This window comes from Coenobita brevimanus, chromosome 5 (genome assembly GCF_032717465.1).
Source record: "Coenobita brevimanus isolate Jiangsu-jjx chromosome 5, ASM3271746v2, whole genome shotgun sequence".
Lineage (NCBI taxonomy): Eukaryota > Metazoa > Arthropoda > Malacostraca > Decapoda > Coenobitidae > Coenobita > Coenobita brevimanus.
Genome location: NC_136958.1, coordinates 36221369 through 36232128, shown reverse-complemented (window position 1 = coordinate 36232128; position 10760 = coordinate 36221369). Strand labels below are relative to the sequence as shown.

The 10760-nt window shown below is 39.1% G+C and overlaps 1 non-coding gene across 1 annotated transcript; it reads right to left on the bottom strand.

Annotated features, from left to right (window-relative positions):
• Window positions 1-5866: 5866 nt before the first annotated feature.
• On the bottom strand, window positions 5867-5985 carry LOC145399277 (5S ribosomal RNA). The gene has a single exon (XR_013897260.1). It is a non-coding gene; the product is annotated as a 5S ribosomal RNA (ribosomal RNA).
• Window positions 5986-10760: the final 4775 nt, after the last annotated feature.

Sequence of the window (10760 nt, the reverse complement as noted above, 5' to 3'; positions counted from 1 at the left end):
AGGAGACAAGTGGGTAAAAGAAATTGAGGAAGTAAGGAGGATAGGGCCTTATAAGAAAGGGGAAACAAGACAAATGAGAGGTAAGTTTACATCAGAAAGTGTAATAAATGAGATACTTAAAGTGACCTGGAAATTAAGCAAAGAGGCGGGGATGGAAAATATTATAATAAGAAAAGATCTGAATGAAGAAGAAAAAGAAGTTTTAAAATCATTAAAGGAAGAAGTAAAGGAAAAAAAGGATAAGAGGACAGAGGAAGAACGTAATACTTTTTTTTGGAGAGTATTGGATATGAAAGTAAGGAAATGGTATTTAAGGAAATAGAAGTGAAGGAAACTAGGGGGGATGGTTGTGAAAGATCAGAAGTTGAGGAAGTGGTACGGATAGAGAGTAGGAGAGAAGAGGGTATTAAAAACGTCAAAAATAATTTGAAGGTGATAAATACTAATGTTGATGGTTTCATATCGACAAGGATCGAAATTAATGATTTCTTGAGAGAACATGAACCTGATGTCATGTGCTTTGTAGACACCAAATTAAGAGAAGATATTGATGTTCATTTGGGAGATGGTAAATACAAACTATGGAGAAAAGACAGAAAAGAAAAAAAGGGAGGAGGAGTGATGATAGCAGTGAAGAACAACATAAATGTAGATACTGTGGAAATGGGAGAAGGCAGGGCTGAAGTGATATATATGAAATTAGAAACTGGAGAGAATGTTAAGAGAGATATGGCGGTAGTGTATGTTCCCCCAAAGACGAGAGCATGGAAGGATGACGAATACCATGAGATGTTGTCAGATATGGCTAGCTACTTGCAAAAAATAATTGAGAAAAGCAATAATATAATTTTGGTGGGTGACTTTAATTGTAAAGAGGTGAACTGGGAGGAATGGTACTCGGGAGGCGGCGAGGATTCATGGGGCACTATGTTTTTAAATATAATAATGAATAATGTGATGACGCAATGGGTCAAAGAAGACACACGGTTTCGAGGTGAGGACACACCAGCAAGGTTGGATTTACTGTTCACCAAAGAACCCGATGTAATAGAATCATTGGAATATCTCTGTCCTTTGGGAAAAAGTGATCACGTGGTCACTGAGTTCCAGATGTTAATAGGAAACGTCGAGCCAAGAGACGAGCTTCATAGACAGGGAAGATACAACTTTGGCAAAGCAAATTTTACAGGATTGAGAAACTTTTTTGAAAATGCGGATTGGAGAAAATTCAGAGAAACAAGAGAGATACAGAGGAAGTGGGATATCTTTCTAGACCTCTATAATTTGGGAGTGGAAAAATTTGTACCAAGAGTAAGAGGGAAAGAAAACAGGAAAAAGGAGTGGTTTAATAGAAGGTGTGTGATAGCAAAAAAAGAGAGAGATAAGGCGTGGAACAATTGGAGAAAGAGAGGTAACAAGAGAACAAAGGAAGAATATACAACAATCAGAAATGAATACACAAGAATACGTAGAGAAGAAGAAAGGAATTTTGAAAAAGGTATAATTGACAAATGCAAGGATGAACCCAAACTGTTTTATAGATTTGTTAATGACAAACTGAAACAAAAGAAAGGAATCACCAAGCTGAAAGTAGAAGGAGAGGTCTTTAAGGATGCGGCAATGCAAGCAGAAATAATGAACAAACGTTTCCAGTCAGTTTTCACTAAAGAAAAGGAGCTTGTGGAAGGGGAGGGAGTGATTAGAAATGTTCCGGTGATGAAAGATATAAAAGTGGAGGTACAGGAAGTGTATAAATTACTGGAAACTCAAGATGTAAGGAAAGCCCCAGGACCTGATGGAATTTCTAATTGGGTACTGAAGGAATGCAGAGAACAACTGGCGGATAAAATTCACAGCTTAATTGTATGCTCACTGGAAGAGGGGAAAGTGCCAAAAGAATGGAAGAGGGCAAATGTGGTACCAATTTTCAAGGAAGGAAACAGGGAAGAACCCCTGAATTATAGACCAGTGTCTCTAACCAGCATGGTCGCAAAATTGTGTGAGAGAATCCTGAAAGACAGATGGATAAAATATCTGGAAGAGATGAATATTTTGGCTGAATGTCAGTTTGGATTCAGAAGTGGAAGGTCATGTGTTTCAAACTTGTTGAGCTTTTACTCAAGAGCGACTGATGTGGTACAGGAGAGATGGTTGGGTGGATTGTGTGTACTTAGACTAAGAGAAGGCCTTTGACAAGGTACATCATAAGAGACTAATGTGGAAACTAGAATGTATATAGGAGGACTAAAGGGGAAACTTCTGGAATGGATGAGAGACTTTTTGAGAGACAGAAAAATGAGGACAGTAATAAAGGAAAAGATGTCTGGATGGAGGGAAGTAACAAGTGGAGTCCCTCAAGGCTCAGTGTTGGCGCCAGTAATGTTCCTGATTTACGTAAATGATATGGTAGATGGAGTGAACAGTTATGCGAGTGTGTTTGCTGATGATGTAAAGATCTTGAGGAAGATAGAGGTTGAGGAGGATTGTAAAATACTGCAGGAGGATTTGGATAGGATACACAATTGGAGCCGGATGTGGGAAATGAAATTTAATGTAAAGAAATGTAAAATATTGGAAATGGGTAAAAGTACCAGGAGACCATCACTGAATTATTTGTTGGGTAATGAATTAATCACAAAAAGGAGAGAAGAGAAAGATTTGGGAGTGCTGGTCCAAGATAGTTTGTCACCAGAAAAGCACATTAACAAGATAGTTGGAGAGCCTTATAAGCTCTTGACTAACATAAGAGTAGCATTTCATTATATGGATAAGGAAATGATGAAAAAATTGATAGTGGCCATGATCCGCCCCAGGTTAGAATATGCAGCGGTAGTGTGGTCCCCACACAAAAAGAAAGATATAAACAAGATTGAGAGAATACAAAGAACAGCAACCAAGATGGTCCCCAGTCTGACAGACCTGTCATACAGAGAGAGGCTGGAAAAACTGGATTTGCCTTCGTTAGAGGAAAGGAGAAAGAGGAGAGACATGATTGCGGTGTTCAGGACCATGGTGGGAGTAGATAAAATTGACAAAGAAGATCTGTTTGTATGGGATAAGAGAGCAACAAGAGGACATGGAATGAAATTGAAAAAGTCAAGCTGCTTGAAGGCTATCAAGAAATATAGCTTTCCTTACAGAAGTATAGACTTATGGAATAGCCTGGACAAAGAGATCGTCCAGTCTAAAAACTTAAACGAGTTTAAAGTTAAATTCGACTTATTGAGAAACAGCGACGGAAACCCACGAGCATAGTACATTCCGTGTATATCACAATTAGGTATATTCTTAAATATTTGGAACGACTTAGACAAAGAGGTGGTGCATGAGAAAAACATTCATGTGTGTAAAGGTAGACTTGATAAATGTGGATATGGAGACAGGACAACACGAGCATTGCTCAATTCCTGTATACTACAAATAGGTAAATACACACACACACACACATACATAAATGAAGACATGCTAAGAAAGATAAAAACATCATTCATCAGACCAACCCTGGAGTATGCATCAGTAGTCTGGAGTCCTCATCTCAAAAAACACATAGACAAGATTGAAAAAGTTCAAAGAGCTGCTACAAGATGGATACCAAGCTTAAGGGATCTAAACTATGAAGAAAGACTAAATAAACTGAATCTACCAACACTACAGGAAAGAAGGAAAAGAGATGACATGATAATGCTATATAAACGCATATCAGGGAAGGAGAAAATAGACATAAATGATTACTTAACATATGGGGAAGCATCAGCAAGAGGACACTACAAAAAACTGGATAAGAAGAGAGGTGATAAAGACGTAAGGAAATTCAGTTTCCCAAACAGAGCAATTGGTCAATGGAATGCACTACCGAATGAAATAGTGTGTGCCAAAACAATTCACAAATTTAAGGATATGTATGATAAATATGGTTTAAGACATGGGACAGTATGAGCTTGACTCATTCCAGTAAAGATACAATTAGGTAAGAACACACACACAAACACACACACACACACACACACACACACACACGAACCGCCGGAGAGAGAGGTCGTCCCAGGCATCGCTCCTAACCTTGAGTAGTTCCAGGAATTTTGTCTGTCCTGTCTCCTAGGGTCTTTCTTTAAATTTAAAATAATGAAAGTTGGTAGACTACCAAAAATGTAAAGATTTGTTGGCAATAGTATACATGAATGTTTGTGGCTTATTCGGTAACAGCTGTTTAGGTACTTGACCGGTACGTTAAAGATGGCCGAAAATGTAAACAATGAGGGAATGGAATTTCAAGGATTTGATGCTAATACTAATGTCATGGACCTGGTGAAAACATTAATTATGAGGATTAGTGAACTCGAAAAAAAAGTAGAGAATCTAGTGATAAAGGATGTGTCAGGAAATATGGAAACCACCATACAGAGTCTAATCCAGTCCAACGAAACAGCCAATGAAGAGATTAAGAATTTGAAGAGGGAAAATGTTGAACTGAGGAGGAAACTTGAAGAGAGTACTAATAAAACGGAGAAGGTGAGTAATGTACTAGAAGAACACAAGGCAAAGTGGGCACACGTAGAAGAAGAACAGAAAGAAGTGGTCAGCTTAAGAGAGATCATCCAGGAAGAAAGGGAAATGAACAAGAAAGAAATGGGAGAAAATGTAGTGAAAATACTGAAGAAAAAAGAGAAAATAGTGAGAGAAACTGTAGAAAGGAACAGATGTGTGGTAGTATTTGGAAACAGGGAAGAGGAAGAAAAGGTTACGTTCGCAAGACTCGAGAGAGACACGAACATGATGAGAGGAATATTAGGCAAGATTGACCCCGAAGGAGACAAGTGGGTAAAAGAAATTGAGGAAGTAAGGAGGATAGGGCCTTATAAGAAAGGGGAAACAAGACCAATGAGAGTCAAGTTTACATCAGAAAGTGTAATAAATGAGATACTTAAAGTGACCTGGAAATTAAGCAAAGAGGCGGGGATGGAAAATATTATAATAAGAAAAGATCTGAATGAAGAAGAAAGAGAAGTTTTAAAATCATTAAAGGAAGAAGTAAAGGAAAAAAATGATAAGAGGACAGAGGAAGAACGTAATACTTTTTTTTGGAGAGTATTGGATATGAAAGTAAGGAAATGGTATTTAAGGAAATAGAAGTGAAGGAAACTAGGGGGGATGGTTGTGAAAGATCAGAAGTTGAGGAAGTGGTACGGACAGAGAGTAGGAGAGAAGAGGGTATTAATAATGTCAAAAATAATTTGAAGGTGATATATACTAATGTTGATGGTTTCATATCGACAAGGATCGAAATTAATGATTTCTTGAGAGAACATGAACCTGATGTCATGTGCTTTGTAGAGACCAAATTAAGAGAAGATATTGATGTTAATTTGGGAGATGGTAAATACAAACTGTGGAGAAAAGACAGAAAAGAAAAAAAGGGAGGAGGAGTGATGATAGCAGTGAAGAACAACATAAATGTAGATACTGTGGAAATGGGAGAAGGCAGGGCTGAAGTGATATATATGAAATTAGAAACTGGAGAGAATGTTAAGAGAGATATGGCGGTAGTGTATGTTCCCCCAAAGACGAGAGCATGGAAGGATGACGAATACCATGAGATGTTTTCAAATATGGCTAGCTACTTGCAAAAAATAATTGAGAAAAGCAATAATATAATTTTGGTGGGTGATTTTAATTGTAAAGAGGTGAACTGGGAGGAATGGTACTCGGGAGGCGGCGAGGATTCGTGGGGTACTATGTTATTAAATATTCATCCATTCATTCATTGCCAGACGCCATGTATCCCACACGGGGTGGCCAAGGGCTTAGAGTTACTTGTTTTACAGGGAGGGACACTAATCCTCCACCAACCCCACTTGACACGTAGGGATGCCAACAGCATCTGGTGTTCCCAGGCGGTCACCCATCCAAGTACTAACCAGACCCAACGTTGCTTAACTTCGCTGATCGGACGGGAAGCGGTGTACTCAACGTGGTATGGCCGTTTGAATAATGTGATGACGCAGTGGGTCAAAGAAGAGACACGGTTTCGAGGTGAGGACACACCAACAAGGTTAGATTTACTGTTCACCAAAGAACCCGATGTAACAGAATCATTGGAATATCTCTGTCCTTTTGGGAAAAAGTGATCACGTGGTCACTGAGTTCCAGATGTTAATAGGAAACGTTGAGCCAAGAGACGAGCTTCATAGACAGGGAAGATACAACTTTGGCAAAGCAAATTTTACAGAATTGAGAAACTTTTTTGAAAATGCGGATTGGAGAAAATTCAGAGAAACAAGAGAGATACAGAGGAAGTGGGATATCTTTCTAGACCTCTATAATTTGGGAGTGGAAAAATTTGTACCAAGAGTAAGAGGGAAAGAAAACAGGAAAAAGGAGTGGTTTAATAGAAGGTGTATGACAGCCAAAAAAAAAGAGAGATAAGGCGTGGAACAATTGGAGAAAGAGAGGTAACGACAGAACAAAGGAAGAATATAAAAGAACAAGAAACGAATACACAAGAATATGTAGGGAAGAAGAAAGGAATTTTGAAAAAGGTATAATTGACAAATGCAAGGATGAACCCAAACTGTTTTATAGATTTGTTAATGGCAAACTGAAACAAAAGGAAGGAATCACCAAGTTGAAAGTAGATGGAGAGGTCTTTAAGGATGCGGCAATGCAAGCAGAAATAATAAACAAACGTTTCCAGTCGGTTTTCACTAAAGAAAAGGAGCTTGTGGAAGGGGAGGGAGTGATTAGAAATGTTCCGGTGATGAAAGATATAAAAGTGGATGTGCAGGAAGTGTATAAATTACTGGAAACTCAAAATGTAAGGAAAGCCCCAGGACCTGATGGAATTTCTAATTGGGTACTGAAGGAATGCAGAGAACAACTGGCGGATAAAATTCACAGCTTAATTGTATGCTCACTGGAAGAGGGGAAAGTGCCAAAAGAATGGAAGAGGGCAAATGTGGTACCAATTTACAAGGGAGGAAACAGGGAAGAACCCCTGAATTATAGACCAGTGTCTCTAACCAGCATGGTCGCAAAATTGTGTGAGAGAATCCTGAAAGACAGATGGATAAAATATCTGGAAGAGATGAATATTTTGGCTGAATGTCAGTTTGGATTCAGAAGTGGAAGGTCATGTGTTTCAAACTTGTTGAGCTTTTACTCAAAAGCGATTGATGTGGTACAGGAGAGAGATGGTTGGGTGGATTGTGTGTACTTAGACTTAGAGAAGGCCTTTGACAAGGTACCTCATAAGAGACTAATGTGGAAACTAGAATATATAGGAGGACTAAAGGGGAAACTTCTGGAATGGATGAGAAACTTTTTGAGAGACAGAAAAATGAGGACAGTAATAAAGGAAAAGATGTCTGGATGGAGGGAAGTAACAAGTGGAGTCCCTCAAGGCTCAGTGTTGGCGCCAGTAATGTTCCTGATTTACGTAAATGATATGGTAGATGGAGTGAACAGTTATGCGAGTGTGTTTGCTGATGCTGTAAAGATCTTGAGGAAGATAGAGGTTGAGGAGGATTGTAAAATACTGCAGGAGGATTTGGATAGGATACACAATTGGAGCCGGACGTGGGAAATGAAATTTAATGTAAAGAAATGTAAAATATTGGAAATGGGTAAAAGTACCAGGAGACCATCACTGAATTATCTGTTGGGTAATGAATTAATCACAAAAAGGAGAGAAGAGAAAGATTTGGGAGTGCTGGTCCAAGATAGTTTGTCACCAGAAAAGCACATTAACAAGATAGTTGGAAAGACTTATAAGCTCTTGACTAACATAAGAGTAGCATTTCATTATATGGATGAGAAAATGATGAAAAAATTGATAGTGGCCATGCTCCGCCCCAGGTTAGAATATGCAGCGGTAGTGTGGTCCCCACACAAAAAGAAAGATATAAACAAGATTGAGAGAATACAAAGAACAGCAACCAAGATGGTCCCCAGTCTGACAGACCTGTCATACAGAGAGAGGCTGGAAAAACTGGATTTGCCTTCGTTAGAGGAAAGGAGAAAGAGGGGAGACATGATTGCGGTGTTCAGGACCATGGTGGGAGTCGATAAAATTGACAAAGAAGATCTGTTTGTATGGGATAAGAGAGCAACAAGAGGACATGGAATGAAATTGAAAAAGTCAAGCTGCTTGAAGGCTATCAAGAAATATAGCTTTCCTTACAGAAGTATAGACTTATGGAATAGCCTGGACAAAGAGATCGTCCAGTCTAAAAACTTAAACGAGTTTAAAGTTAAATTCGACTTATTGAGAAACAGCGACGGAAACCCACGAGCATAGTACATTCCGTGTATATCACAATTAGGTATATTCTTAAATATTTAGAACGACTCAGACAAAGAGGTGGTGCATGAGAAAAACATTCATGTGTGTAAAGGTAGACTTGATAAATGTGGATATGGAGACAGGACTACACGAGCATTGCTCAATTCCTGCATACTACAAATAGGTAAATACAAATAGGTAAATACACACACACACACACACACACACACACACACACATGCAAACACACAGACATACAAACACACAGGTTGCCGACAGAGGCGGAGCTCTTTCTGGATCATGGGGAAATAATCACTGAGTCAGCGCTGAAAAGGAGACTAGGTTATTTGTGATTATGTAAATCAGTGCGTCAGTGGTGGTGCTGTCAGACAGTAGTTAAGAAAAACCATGGTTTCGGTCATAAAAACAACATGACATAGTGGAAATAGAAAGTCTCCACATGGCTGCATCATGGCGGAAAGGGACGGTGCTTTGTTTACGACTGGCGAGAAAGAGTTTGAGGGCTTCACTCAAGGGGATGTGGGAAATGGAAGTACAGTAATCCCTCTAATATCCGAACGCCCAATATCCGAACATCCCCACTAACCGGACATAATCCTCCTGGGATCCAATATTCCCAAAATGGGCCAAAAACTGCAAAAAATTCGAAAAAAATCTGACTTTTTTCCTTCCCATAATTTGAAATTCCCGCCTGGCGCCAAACAGCTGTTACACCATGGTCCCTTCACCCCTTCCTCTCTTCCCACTCCCCCCTCCCCTGTCAGGTTGCCATTTGGTATTTTTCATTACCAAGTGTGGGCCAATTTGGTAATGAAAAATTCGTTTGGTAATGCATTAGAATAATGCATTACCAAATGGATTTTTCACATGTATGAGGATACACAGGATGGAGATGGTGGATTGTTTGCTCTCTCTGATTAATCTGCTACCCTACATAGTGTGAAAATAATCAACATGGTGTTAGTTATAAGGAGAGTGATTACATGTATTTCCACTTGTATATATAATTAGTGAAGAATATATGCTAGCTTTACGAATTTGGTAATGAAAAGTTATATTTGACAATGAAAGTTGAGGAGATTGGTAATGTGGCTGTTGCGATCTGGCAACTCTGTTACCCCACCAACATCAACAGTCACAGCTTAACTCCGATGGAGAGCAGATACTCATAACAGTGCAAGCCACAGGTGCTTGTTTTTTGTGAATAAACAGTGAATAAACTGCAATACCTTGCCACTAGAACACACAGGAATTTACAGTGTTGTGCAGTGTTAAGAAATTAGAATTTAGAGTGCAGAGGATTAACTGTGGACTGCAAACTGGCGGTTCAAACCAGTCCAAGACCAAGGGACTTGTAAGTACCCAGAATGTTTAATATTGTATAAACTCACCTCTAAAACCTCATTTTATGGTTCTTTTGCATTTATTTCAGTCTTTTATGTCCCTTATTGGTGTGATTTGGGTCTTAAATAGGTGCTATGCATGTCCAGAGGGAGTTGTGTAGGTGTTTTTCAGAGTTAGGGTCCGTAAGTACTAGTCCATAAGCTGGGGCCCAATATCCGGACAGGACCACTATCCGGACCTGCCTATGGCTCTATTGATCCGGATATTGGAGGAGTTACTGTATTAAGATGAACTAAACAACAGTAGCAGAAGTAGAAAAAATAGCGGAGAGGAATGTCCAGGAGATAAAAAACGTATGGACAGTAATCACTCTAATATCCGGACGCCCAATATCCGAACATCCCCACTATCCGGACATAAGAATGTTTCATACTGTATTTTTTTCCAAACTATACTTACCTCATTTCACTCTTTAATGTCCTTTATTGGTGTGAATAGGGTGTCAGAAGCTATGCATGTGCAGTAGGAAGGTGTTTTTCTGAGTTAGCCTAGGTAAGGGTCCATAAGTACCAGTCCAGAAGCCAGTCACCAGAATGTTTATTATTGTATGAACCTACTTCTAAACCCTCATTTTATGTTTCTTTTGCATTTATTTCAGTCATTTATGTGCCTTATTGGTGTGATTTGGGTCTTAAATAGGTGTTATGCATGTCCAGAGGGAGTTGTATAGGTGTTTCTCTGAGTTAGGGTCCATAAGTACAAGTCCATAAGCTGGGGCCCAATATCCGGACAGAACCAATATCCGGACCTACCCATGGCTCTATTACGTCGGATATTGGAGTGATTACTGTAATTAGAGAGTTACAGGAACGGACCATAGAGCAGAAAAACTAAATCAAAATTCTACGGAATAAACTGGAAAAAATTTGTACAAGCTGTGACAAACAAGAAAGAGAAGTTTCAGAATTAAAAGTGAGCAATGAATCTGCCTCAAATGAAATAAAACAGCTTAAAAGGGAGAATAAGAGGTTGGAAGAAGAAAGGGATAGGATGAAAAGCAAGCTAGATGAGTATGAATCCAGCATGAATCCAAATCAAGAACACAGGACGAGCACAT